This window comes from Saccopteryx leptura, chromosome 7 (genome assembly GCF_036850995.1).
Source record: "Saccopteryx leptura isolate mSacLep1 chromosome 7, mSacLep1_pri_phased_curated, whole genome shotgun sequence".
In the NCBI taxonomy this organism is placed as follows: domain Eukaryota; kingdom Metazoa; phylum Chordata; class Mammalia; order Chiroptera; family Emballonuridae; genus Saccopteryx; species Saccopteryx leptura.
The window spans coordinates 111,066,533-111,080,459 of NC_089509.1; the positions used below are offsets into that span (position 1 = coordinate 111,066,533).

The following is a 13,927-nucleotide window of genomic DNA, read 5'->3' on the forward strand; positions in this document are numbered from 1 at the left end:
GAATTTTCTAATAGAAATAGTTCACATGTTAAATATATACTTTCTATTAAGCAGAAGTTTTTTTAAAAAAAGCATTATATAGTTCTCATATATATAGTTTTCTCATAAAACAAACAAACAAAAAAATCATTGTTTAGCTGTTGGTGAAAATGCAAAACCCTCCCCCAAGATAAACACTGCTTGGTTTCTGAGTGCTACTGATGGAAATGAGGTTGATTAACTCCCCCAGGTGTCTTATTGGTTTGGGTTTTATATTCTCACTCTCCTGTGATTTGCAAAAATCTGCCTATAAGTTACTAGGATGCACCTTGGGAGCGAGAATGCCCAGTTCATAGTGGGACAGGTGCCCTTGTAAATTTGGGGGCCTTCCCAGAGATCATTGGGACATTTTCTTAAAGGTTGAGGATGTCATGATTTCCTTCACATCTCTCATCAAGAGACACCCTCAGTTTGGACCTTGAGAAGTTTACTTCTGTGTGTCTTTGATATCTCATAGACATAGTCGACACCAGAAGGAGGTGATGAGGAATTCATTCAGGCATAGAAAAGTAAACATACTTGCCGATGAATTGCTATGAGGTCTCATTTTGGGTCCATATGATCCAGTGGTAGGAGGGATGTGGGTGATGTCATAGATGGCCGGAGTTGGGGCATGTGTTGATCACTGTTGACTTGGGTGATGGTTCTTGGGGATTTATTGCACTATTTTACACTTTTGTGTGTGTGTGGCACTTCCCATAATTAAAAGAGTTTAAAAATAACCTACTCACTAATTAGTTATTTGTTGAGTATGGTACCATGTGCCAGCTGCTGTTCTAGGTGCTCGAGATAACATCAGTGAACAAGAGAGTGAGAACTCTTTGCTTTGTAGAGTGGGTGTTCCAGTTTGGACATGGGGTGAGGCGGTGGGAATGCCTAGACTAAACGTGATAAATTCATGGATTTTATGGTATGTTTGAAAGAGGTAAGTGCTATGGGAAAGAAAAAATGACAGAGATCAGATGAAGATGCAGAATAATGGAGGAGAAGGCTAGGGTCTGAGCCTTGGGGGCGTCCATACTGGGAAAGAGCCTACAGCCCAGGCTGGAGGGCAGCAGCAGTGAGAGAAGTGGGAGGAAGGAGTTGTGAAGAAGGAGGAAAGAAATGGGCTGGGTGGGCGTATTAGGGAGAAGGGAATGGTCAGCTTCATCAAATGCTGCTGGGATATCCAACGAAAAGCCCTATAGAAAGTACACACCCTTCACTTGGTCAGCTTACCCAGAAAATGAATTGAGAGCTTCTTATGTTGATACTCAATGATCTGATTGCATCAATGGACCCAAAAGTCTATTAAAATCGTTGATGTAGGAATGGAGAAAGGTTGACCAGGGAAAAACAATCTGACATGGGATGCTGTATTGTCATTGACATTGACTCTCTCTGTTACCCTCTACCCTTTGAGGCAAAGGTTTGTTTATGTTTAGATCTCTAGTGCTTGGCTGAATACCTTGCCAAATATAGCACTCACCTACTTGCTGAATGAATAGGTGAGTAAAAAGTCACGTGGCATGCTGGAGTGAAGCTAGGGCTGGGCGACACTTATTCCAACCAGAACTCAGTTGCAGACGCAGACATCCTGAGAGCACAGGAATTTCCCTCGGTGACACTGACGACCACATTTCAATCTCTTTTGTAGAAGCCATTATAGGACAGGGTGGGACCTATTATCTGAAACTTATCCCTCATCTTTAAATATCACCCTTCACCTTTTGTTCCATTGTACTCACCCATGGGGGGGGGGACATCTTACAGAACAGAGAGACACATTAGAATAGAAAATATATTTTTTTTATTGAGAGTTTTTTTTTTTTTACAGGGACATACAAATTGGAAAAAAGATAGTGCATATACAGTACAAAAGAACAAAAATTTCAACATAAATAAATTTTTCAGTAAAATGAAATATTAAGTATCATGACTTCATTTTGTTAAACTCATAATAGAAATAGATTTTTGATGGGGGTGTCTGTGTACCCACCCCTTAATCAACATACATGGTGGTCTATTATCTTTTTTCTTAATAGAGACAGGATTCCAAAGATGAGAGAGAATAGACACTCCTTGATGCTAAATTCTAGAAGATACAGGAGGGAGAAATTGATGTCATGATACCAGGACGGAGAGAGAGAACCAGCCCTGCACCTTCAGACCGCAGGGAACAGACGAGCAATTCCAAAGCGCTGGGCACCCGGACAGCAGGAAGCAGTGGGAGGAAGACGGAGGAGAGTCTTACCAGGCGCTGTAAGCAAAGCCCCGGGCATCTCTGACCCCAGAGGACGGGCCCCCTAGCAGCAGCAGCTCGGGAAGCAGCAGATCTGGCAGCACTTCCGCTGACAGCAGCCGCCGCCACACGAGCCGCAGCCACCGTAGCGGCGGCGGCAGCAGACCACGGGGACGCTGCAGCAGCCCCCGCAGCAGCCGTGGCAGCAGGGGCAGCAGCTGGAGCAGCAGCCCACCCGGTAGCATCTGCAGCCGCCACAGCCGCCACCGCAACCGCCACCGCAGCCGCCACCGTAGCCACCACCGCAGCCACCACAGCGACCACCACCGCAGCCGCCACAGCGACCACCACAACCACAGCACCCCATGGTGTCAGCAGAGAGGATCAGGAGAGGTGAGCAGGGATTCTCAGGAGGTGAGCAGGTCTGATGCCCCTCCTGCTGGGGGCGCCCTTATATACCGTCCTGGGAAAAGGGAGAGGGAGTGACCCAGGACACATGATCAGTGGTCACTTCCTCGTTGTTGTCACTCCAGTTTCCATCTATGCAGTGGTCGGCAAACTCATTAGTCAACAGAGCCAAATATCAACAGTACAACGATTGGAATTTCTTCTGAGAGCCAAATTTTTAAAACTATATAGGTAGGTGCATTCCTTATTGAGGTAGCGCCCACACGTGGTATTTTGTGGAAGAGCCGCATGTGGCTCGTGAGCCGCAGTTTGCTGACCAGAAAGCTAGGGTTATCCAGGGTTATTGCTGTTTACATTCTCCTGAACTATATTTGGCGTTTTCTAATTTCAGCTTTTCTCTTGAGGGTCACGTTAGACACAAGGCCAGAGATGCTACCTGTCGGAGGGGGTGTTCGTTGTCATGGAGACTCAGCTGAATCTTTGAACTTCGGCATGAAGAAGGCCCTGGAGGCTGCGTCTCCTCCCCCCAGCCCCCGTGGCTGTCCCTCCGTGTGGTCAGTGGAAACCACTCCGCCTACCAGAAACTTCCGAGCTGAGGGAGAGGCCATCGGGACATCCAAAGGCAACAACATTTTCTTTCACAAGTTTCTACAGCTCCTACTTCCTACTCCTGCGGAACTCATACCTCAGTACCATGGCCATTTTAGGTCTCGTGAAGTTGTTCTATGTGTTCAGATAGACTTCTAAGGGGATTTGGACCGTTTTAAAAATCAATGACCCCTTTCATTTTCCTTAAACCCTGACTTTTACGTGAAAAGTCTTCATCCGTGCTGCCTTCTCTCACTGTGTCTCCCTCACTGTGTGCTCACGTCCACACCCGCGGTTTCAGTTTCCTCAGGTGCCTCGCCAGACTTGCTCTGCAAAGTGTGCCTCCAGCTTAGAGTCCCTCCGGACTCCAAACCCTTCGATGGTCATCTGGTGACTCCCTGCTCCCCCCATGGGCAACTCAGAGGCATCCCCAATGTCACAGGCCCCAGACTTGTCGTAATCGTCCCTGCCCAACCACCAACCACCAACCACCAGGAACACAGGAGAGTTCTTCTCCACTGCACCTCCCCCATCAAGTTGGAGAAGGTTGTCTTTGAATCCTCCTTTCTCCCAGCCCCATGTCTAGTCTTCCACCAGATGCTGCTGATTCTGTGTCCTTCAAAGCTCTCACACGTACTCACAAATCTCCAGCCCCACGGTGCCCCCCCTCGACGTTAAAGACTCCCCCCCCCCAGCAGCAGCGGAAGGGCTCTTTCTGGTCCACTCACCCCTCACATGGTTGGGGATCGTCACTAACAATGCCATCAGCCCTAGGGACAGCACAGTATTTCCTCTCACTCAAGTTCCTGAAGAACAATCCCAGCAGACGGGGAAGATGGGCTCCGAGCAGCAAGCCTGATACAGGATGAAGCCGGGTGACCTGACAGCCCCCAGATGTCCCGTCCAGGTCCCCTGAGCTCTCAGGGCGGCCAGAGGGGCTCCCACGTCAGCAGGCCTGATAAAGAGCCCACTTTCACTCGCATCGGTTTTTTATTTTTTGCCTTATGTTTTTCAGCGTTAGTATTGGTCACCATCGCTCATACCCGTCAGGATCTGCAGGGCCACACACAGCGCCCTCACCGCTACAAACTCCTTCCCTGCTCCCGGGCCTCTCCTGTATCTCTGCTCTCAGCCCCTGCAGTTCCTCAAGGGATCTGCCCTGCTCCAATGTCCCCGAGGTCAGGCCACTGGGCACAGGGCTGTTGCTCTCAGACACCAACTGATATCATATAATCAAGGACATACTGTTGTTTCCCACCCAGAGCAAAACACAGTAACTATTACATCATGAAAATGCAGGCTTGTGAGAGGACTTATTTCTGTTTCTAAAATGTCATTAGAGTCCAGGAGGGAGAAGACACATCACAGTGCTCAGCTCCAAACGAGGAGGGTAAAAGTAAACATATCCCCCTATCGACACAGCCCACGATGCATGCGGCCTTGGGAGTGGCCTTTGACCATGTTGCTGTTGTCACACCCCAGCTCCCAGTGTTCCTTTGTCCTGCAGGCTCTTTGTGGGCTGGGGCTGTGCCTTAACCTCCCCGAGCCCACCCCTCGCAGCTCACAGGTCACCTGGCCCAGCGGCTGCCCATGGTGTGTGGTCTGTGAGTCCCCCGACAGGTCCCCCGTCCCCTGCCCGTGAGCACAGAGAAGTCTGCCGTGCTGCTGACAGCCTGGTCCCCACACTGCTTCCCTGGAACTTCCAGGCCCTTGTTCCTCACACTGGGACATAGTTTATGAGAAAAGAATGAACAAAACTGAAAATGTGTGCTGACATCTAAAAGGGAAGTAAATAGCAGGTGACGGATCTTCCATGTAAACTGAGCCAAAGAACAACAAGGAAGTGGTCATGTGCCCTCCCCCTCCCTCCCCAGGACGGTATATAAGGGCGCCCCCAGCAGGAGGGGCATCAGACCTGCTCACCTCCTGAGAATCCCTGCTCACCTCTCCTGATCCTCTCTGCTGACACCATGGGGTGCTGTGGTTGTGGTGGTCGCTGTGGCGGCTGCGGTGGTGGTCGCTGTGGTGGCTGCGGTGGCGGCTGCGGTGGCGGTTGCGGTGGTGGCTGCGGCGGCTGCGGATGCTACCGGGTGGGCTGCTGCTCCAGCTGCTGCCCCTGCTGCTACGGCTGCTGCGGGGGCTGCTGCAGCGTCCCCGTGGTCTGCTGCCGCCGCCGCTACGGTGGCTGCGGCTCGTGCGGCTGCGGCTGCGGGAAGGGCTGCTGTCAGCGGAAGTGCTGCCAGGTCTGCTGCTTCCCAAACTGCTGCTGCTAGAGGTCCTGGAACAGGCCCTGCTACGGTCCCCGGTGCCCGAACAGGCGCAGTTGGGGGCCCCGGGACAGGTGCTGCTGGGGCCCACTGCGCCCTAATGAAGGCTTCTGTCCATCCGTCTGTCCGCTCCCCATTGCCTCCCGTCCACCTGGGCTGTGTGGCACTTTCTTCCTTGGTGCTTATGTTCTAACTTCAACTCACTTTTTTATTTTTAAGGCCGTCACATGGACATTTTATACAATGTCACCCAAGGAAAAAGATGGAGGCCATATTGATTCTTGAGCTCAGCAAAATGTGGTAATGATTTCTCCTGTTTTCTTCTGTCTGTGCATTAAGTCTTCTTGTCTGCACCATAAGTTCTGTCCTCTCTGTGGCCATAGCGTCTTTCTAGGTGCTCTCCTAAAAAAAAAAAAAAAAAATCTCTTAATAAAATGCCAAAATAAACTCTGAGCAGTTTCCCTTGTTTTATTCTTAGAGCTATTTTTATTAAACTAGCGTCGATCATGGTTTCCATGGGCCTGAGCTATGTGACAGCCAATGACACACAGATAATTATGCCCTGGTGTGATTTACAATTCAGTTTTACACGGATAATCATGAACACAGGTCAGAATAATGATAACCGTGTCGACCCAGCTTGACGTTGCGTGTCACGGCAGGAGGGACTCTGCATGGGGACTGGCTGTAAAGGGGAAATAGCTTCAAGAAAGACATGACACGGGGGTGTGTTCTGAGGAATTAGTGAGGTTTTGACAAGTGGAGACAGTTGGAGACAGATACTCCAAGAAGACAGACAACAGCACTTGGAACGGGGCCTGTGGAAGGTAACTGGGTTTAAGTGAGGTCCCGAGGCTGGGGGGCTTACGCAGAGACTGGTGCCCTTAGGAGAGTAAGAGACCCCAGGGCTCTCTCTCTGCCACATGGAGACACAGCAAGAAGGTGACCATCTGCAAACCAGGAAGGGAGTCCTCCCCAGAACCCGGCCACCATGGCAGTCTGATCCAGGTCTTCCAGCCTCCAGAACTGTGAACATAAACGTTTGTTGTTCCAGCCCCCTGTCCACGGGATGTTGTCATGGCAGCCCCAGCGGACTGTTAACATGACGGAACAACACACAGTGACTTCTGTTCTCTGAGAGATTTGGGACACAGTACAAAGGGGCCTATAAAGCCAGGAGGCACGGCCAGGGCCACTATCACAGCAGCCCGGCTCATGCAGGTTCGCATTAGATTTAGACAGTCGGTAAAGAAACAACAGAGCCAAAAACTGATGGGCCATAGTCTTTAATCCTAGCTTGCACCCGGCGGGCAAGCAAAAAACACACACTGGGCTCCAAAACCCACTCACATTCAGTGCTCACAAAGCTACTGATTTATCTGAGTTTCCTAGAATCAAAGGTTTCTAGCTCACCAGACTTATTCACCTCTGTTCCCCATCTCCTTCCTTCTCCCTGCACAAACTCTGCCCAAACTGGCTTCTCTCTCAGCACTCTGCCATCTTGGCTGCTTCTACTGGCCACATGGCCTCTCTCTGCTCTCTCCTTTGATGATAATCTCAGGAACCAAGAGAGAAAGCTCCTGTTCCGCCCCCATTTTATAGCGTAGAAATCTAAACCTTTAATCCAATATACAAAATAGGGAAGTCTCTAATACAAAGTCACTTCTCTGAGGCATGATGGGATTGTACCACCCCACATCAAAAAGGGTGGGAAAGGTTTAGTCCTAAAACCAAGCCCCAGGCTACAAGGATTCTGCCTGCCCACAGCCTGCCCCCAACACACATTAATATCACCTGGGCGACGGCCTCCACGTGGGCAGCATCATCTTTAACAAAGTGAGCATAATACATTTTATCTGCCCAACAGGGCCCATTTTACAATTTACAATAAATATGGTCACCAACTAGGGGAGAAACTGACCGTCTCCTCCCGGGTTGTTCGAGTCGCTCTGTTCGGTATGACTCCATGAGGTAAGGGTAAAGGGAGTTGATAACAGAGGAAGGCGGTCCGGTAAGTATACGTTACGTCCTCTCACAAATCCCTTTGGTTTTATCTATGAAACATTTATTCTGTCCCATTGGCGAGGGCATTTTGAGAAGAGGCAGCTCTGCTTAATTTGCTATACTGGCTAACCTAACATGATTTAGACTTGAAAGAAAAGTTTTTGGTTTATTTATCTACTTGATCTTTTGCATTCATTTCTGAGAGAATACAGTATTTAGATTCAGATTGTAGGCTGAAAAAACATGCTTTGAATGAATCACAGGGCTTTGGTACACCTTATAGTACGCTAATAAATAGTGTTAGAATGAGTAGATATAATGTATGTATGTATTTATATATATAATGTGTATATTGTATATGTTTACATGTTATTCCTCTGTATTATAGTTTGTCATATTTATTCATGTTATAGATTATGCATCTGTTATATATACATACATATATACATATCAGGTTAATATATTATATATTATATACAATTTTTACACACCTATATATGTGGATACATATACATATGTTTGTGTGTGTATATCTATATGCGAATATGTTAGGTATACATATGTATATTTATATATATTTTGGTGTCTGAATTTTATGACTCAACACATGATTTTTCTTTCATTCACTTGTAAACCTTGTAATTTGTGGAACGCATGGTCTCAAGTACAGTGGTTGCTATATATCATAGGATGCATAAATCATATTTCAAATCTTCCTAATTTTATTCCTAGAGATTCTTTTGATTCTGGTTGGGAGCTCTCTTAATACTACATGTTCTGTTCAAACTACTCTACCTTTGTGTGTTTGCAGTAATGACATGTTATAGACTGAATTATGTTCCTTCAACATCTGTATGTTAAAGTTCTAATTCCAGTGTGCCTATATTGGAAGATAGGAGCCTTCATTTCTGCCATCCATTTGTTCCCTACAGATGGCTTTGTCATTCTGTCATCAGATAGAGATATTTAATTGTTGCACTTTGTCATCCCTCAGAGGCACACCTGCTAACACAGACTTGAGTAAGGTCCATTCAAATAAGGAAGAAAAATGACTTGGCTGAATTCTCCCAAGATATATCACAACTTCTTGTTCTGAGATAAGAGCAGAGGTTTAACCATTTGTCTCTTCATCTTCCCACACTATGACCAGTTCCCCAAATACAAACTATAACTCCCTAATGTTTTCTCAGACTTGTTCGTGAAAGTCTTGCTTTTTGAGACATCAATCCCAAATTTGAGATCCTTATTAACAGCCTGCTGCACCCTTTTTCTGTGTGAAACTCACTCTTGACTTCCCTTTATCTTTTTTTTTTCTTATTTCTTCACTTTTATTTCTGCACCTGGTAAAACATCTTGTATATATTTAAAAATTCTTGTATATATGAAAAACAATCTTGTATGTGGAATAAACTGGTACATGCCTAATAAATAAAGAACAGTATTGAAAAAATATTTTTCATCTTTAATTTTATGCTAGACAGAACTAACTCTTCTGGTGGCTTCTTTTGGTTATGAAAAAACAGAACTTTATCCGTTTTTAAAAATAGTTTATGAATAGTTGTATATCTTTACAAACACATTGTTCATGCTTTTGCTCTGTTCCAGAGACAACTCTTTTCATTGGATATTTTTGGCTAAGTCTCCAATCACAAAATACTGGGACTTGATATATTTGGGATTCAATGAGCACTGACTCTGTTCTTCAGAACGTACAGGGGAAGACACTGAGGAAGTCCCACAGACGCCAGCTCTCTGCAGCGTGGGATGCAGACATCTCCATGTGCATAGGAGTGCCCACAATGGCTGCCCATCCCGATGATGCTATTTTATGAGGGTCAGTTGGCAGGAGTCCAAGAAAGGGATCTCTCAGGGTCAGCTTGAAGCAATTGGTGAAGAAGATAAAGGTTGATCTTGGTGTCCTCACTCCTGTCCCCGTTCTGGGCCTTACATTGGTGGTGACGGTGGTGGGTGGGGCTCGTACCTTTACATGGGCCAGTGACTTATGTGTTCCCTTTCTTTTTCAGAATCTGCTCCCAGGAACTATATTTGAGAGCAGAAGTCAGTTATGAAAAGCTGTGTGACTGTATTGAAGGTGACAGGTTCCAGACACATTTCCATTTAACGTTTTACTTATAACTGGGCACCGTTTTCCTCGGAAGGAATGTCAGCCACGGTTACTAGTAATGGCTAGAGCACTTGTCTGCTCTTCTGCGCAAGTTCTGGTCTAGAGAGGAAAACTGGCTGCTAGCCAGCACAAGAATGTCAGTTTGCTTAAATAATAATTATGTAAAATAGGGTTAATGGCACATGAGATAACCGCCCAATGCTTTTGTGCTGACCCTTTGGCACATGCTCAAGAGAGTAAAGTGCACTCGGTCCAGGAACGGGCAAAGTTTAATAACTGGCTCTGATGCATTTGCATAGCCATTTCCCCAGACTCTGTTTTGACAGTGGGGAAAATAACTTCTGAAATGATGAACACAGTTGATAACTACTGTTCTTTGATTTCCAAAGAGCATGAGGTGTATTACTGACTATGTTCAAATGTGTATTTGCCTGTGCTTTTTACATGGTAACAACACAGGAGATCCTTGTTACCTCTTCCTGCCCGTGGTTTCCTGTTTCCGGCGGTAGTTCCTGAGGCGGCTCGTCGTGGCACACGGAGGTGTGGGCACAGCCCCTCTATAGGAGGGGCACGCGTTACATACACAGATGCTGGGCTTGGATAAATATGCCTGCTTCCCCTTACCCCATCGCTTTTGGGTTTGCCTGTAAGTGGAGAACTGAACATGAAATCCAAAAAGACCAAATCAATTTGTATTTGGAGGACGGGAGAATTAGATGAGGAAAGAACATAGAAGGGTCCCCAGAGAAGAAAGCTGAACCGGAGTTCTTTGGGAATTTGGGGGTGGTTTTGGGAGAGTGGGGGAGAGAAGGCGTTGTGCCAGGCTCTGGTGTGGAGGGCACCGGAAGGACAGAGGGGTGAGCACGTTTAAGGTGTTTCTCTCCGGCTTCTGTAACGTACTTCCCACTTTGAACTTTGCCAAGACATTGCTGTGACTATTTATGTTATTATTTGTCCTGGAGAACTGGACTTCGGTACTGAGATGAACCACAAGGTGGTGCGGTGAAACCTTACAGAGAAGACACACATCTGTCTGTCTCCCACCCCAACCAAATCTATGCTAATTTTATATTGCAGGAGTCGATCATGTTAGTGGAGAAATTTAAACAGTGCAGAACGAGGCCAAATAAAAAGCAGAAGTCCACCAGGAATTGTATCGCCTAAATATTTATATGAACACTTTCACATTTGGTAGCTACACTCACAGGTTTTTTTCCTCTGCAAATACTAATGTCTAGTTAATCTTTGAAAAATGAGGCTATCTCTATATACTTGACCCTTTGGCACAAAGCACAAGAGAGTAAAGCGCCCCCGGTCCAGGAACGGATGCTACTTGCTCACTTGTTGGTGCTACGTGCCATCTCTCTAGTGTCCCAGCACCTTTGAGAAACTCTTGCAAAGCTTTCCATCTCATACATTTACTATAATATATATATTTTTAAACTTTGTCACCATTAATGGTCATTGAAGTTGTATCCAATTTTTTGATATTGTAAACAATGCTGCGAAGAGAATCCTTGAACATGTGAACATATATGTGTTCTATCAGAAACTTCTCTTAAAAAAAGAAAGAAAGAGGCCCTGGCCGGTTGGCTCAGTGGTAGAGATTCGGCCTGGCGTGCAGGAATCCTGGGTTGGATTCCCGGCCCGGGCACACAGGAGAAGCGCCCATCTGCTTCTCCACCCCTCCCCCTCTCCTTCCTCTCTGTCTCTCTCTTCCCCTCCCGCAGCCGAGGCTCCATTGGAGCAAAGATGGCCCGGGTGCTGAGGATGGCTCTGTGGCCTCTGCCTCAGGCACTGGAATGGCTCTGGATGCAACAGAGCAATGCCCCAGATAGGCAGAGCATCGCCCCCTGGTGGGCGTGCCGGGTGGATCCTGGTCAGACGCATGAGGGAGTCTGACTGCCTTCCAGTTTCCAGCTTCGGAAAAATGAAAAAAAAAAAAAAGAAAGAAAGAAAGAACCCTGACCAGGCAGTGGTACAGTGGATAGAGCATCGACCTGGGACTCTGAGGACCCAGATTGGAAACCCTGAAGTCGCTGGCTCGAGCGCGGGTCACCAGCTTGAGTGTGAGATCTGACCTAAAGAGACTCAGGAGAGAGCAGCTCTTGCTACTCCTTGACTTCTCCCAGTGAAACCCATTTTAGACTTTGGACCTCCAGGACTGTAAGATAATCATACATTTGTATTTTAAGTCACTAAAAGTTTGTGGGTTTTGTTATAGCAACAATAGGAAACTAATACAGAAGATGTTCAGGATGCCTCTGAAGATTGATTGGTTATTGGCTGAATGTGTAACTCTGGCTATTAATGTTGTATCCCCAGAGCTAACCACAGCCTGGCTAGTGGGAAATGATCAATAAATAAATAAATAAATGAGTGAGTGATAACTATGCTTATGTAATTTTTACTTTATTGCTTCTCTGTTGTAGACAGTGTCTAGAATAGAAATACCAGAGTTCTCAGCGTGGGGTGATGCTTGGGAAATCTCCAGTCAGGTCTGGACATGCATTTCGACAGTCACCATACAGGTGATCTTATGCTCCCCCCCCCTTTTCGGATTTAACAAGTATAACTTGTTACTTGGTCAGAGTTGTATATTAAGGTTCACATCTGTCTAAAATCTCAAGTTTAGATTTTAAGCCTACAAATATTTCTCAAGTATTTTTATTTCAGAAAATATGTTAATGTGTTTAAGCACATAAACCAGTGGTGGGATTCAAATAATTTAACAACCGGTTCTCTGCTCTAATGACCGTTTTAGGTATAAAAAGATGATATATCGAAAGGTAGTTTATTATTCCATGAATTTAATACTTAAATAAGAACAATAAAAGAAGTGCACAGAACTAGCTTATGTTATAAGAAAGGGTTTAAAAATATTAATGAAAAAATATTAAATAATACCTGACAAAATCTATAAAACTATTATTTAAGATATTTCTATATTGCTTCTTTGTGTGTGTGTGTGTGTGTGTGTGTGTGTGTGTGTGTGTGTGTGTGTGGCAGAGACAGGGAGAGTCAGAGAGAGGGACAGACAGACAAGAAGGAAGAGAGATGAGAAACATCAATTCTTTGTTGCGGTCCCTTAGTTGTTCATTGATTGATTTCTCATATGTGCCTTGACTGGGGGGCTATAGCAGACCGAGTGACCCCTTGCTCAAGCCAGCAACCTTGGGTCCAAGCTGGTGAGCTTTGCTCAAACCAGATGAGCCCACACTCAACCTGGCGACCTCGGGGTCTTGAACTTGGGTCCTCCATATCCCAGTTCGATGCTCTATCCACTGTGCCACCACCTGGTCAGGCCATATTGTTTCTTGATTAGTGTCCTCACTTGCAATTTTTTTCATCTATGGATGGATTGAACATTACTACAGGTGTTTAGAATACACTGTTGTGCAGATGAACATTAAAAAAAGAGTAAGGAATGTAAATTTATGATTTCCACATTGAGCGGCTGCCCAGGCGTACACCTTAAAGAGAACCCTGATTACAAGTGCCATTTTAACAACCGGTTTGCTGAACTCAACAAAAAATTAGGTATTGCTTCTGCCCAATCGTGTAAACTGGCTGAATCCCACCACTGAAATAAATATTATTTTTTCCCTCTTGCTAATCAGTTTTTTATTATTTCCACAGAAAATAGACAGTGATGAACCTAGAGTCAAATGGCAGGGATTTATGTTCAATTCTGCTCAATTATAACATATTTAATGGGCATTGATTGTTCTCCTGCCTTTAGTTTGGAGAAGAACAGAGCTCACCTGTCCCTGCCCTGGAGGATGTCTAATTACTGTCAGATCTAGACACGTTGAGTTTACTAAAATATGTATTCATGTACTGACCGTGCACCAGCAGCAGGCAGTCTTGTTCAGTCAAAATTCAAAGTAGTCAATCAGAGGCAAAGGTGGTAATTCTCTATCTTCAGAAAACTCATTAGTAATTAAAAATGACTGCTTGCATGATTTGCGGTTGAATCACAAAGCACTCTGAGGCTTAGTGGCTTAGCACACAGCTGTTTATTAATTCCTTGCAGTTCTGTGGGCTGGACAGGATTCAGGAACTATTATTCTGTCCACTTCATTGGGTGGCACCCATATGGATTCCTCCAGGTTCTTCATGGGGCAGCAGGGCTGGCTTCTCTCTTCTTCAACTAGTCTCAGGGCTCTCCTCCTCATGTGATCTCTCTCTCTCTTGCAAGGGGCGTGATAAGGAACTCATGTCATCTATAGCCTGCCTCACTAGTTTAAGCTGAGATTCTTTCTTTGAGGCTCA

At 45.8% G+C, this 13,927-nt stretch overlaps 1 long non-coding RNA gene across 1 annotated transcript in view; it reads right to left on the reverse strand.

Moving 5' to 3' along the window:
- LOC136378559 (uncharacterized) overlaps window positions 1-13,927 on the reverse strand; it is a 510,347-nt gene that overhangs the window by 36,700 nt on the left and 459,720 nt on the right. The gene's annotated exons all lie outside the window — the stretch shown is intronic.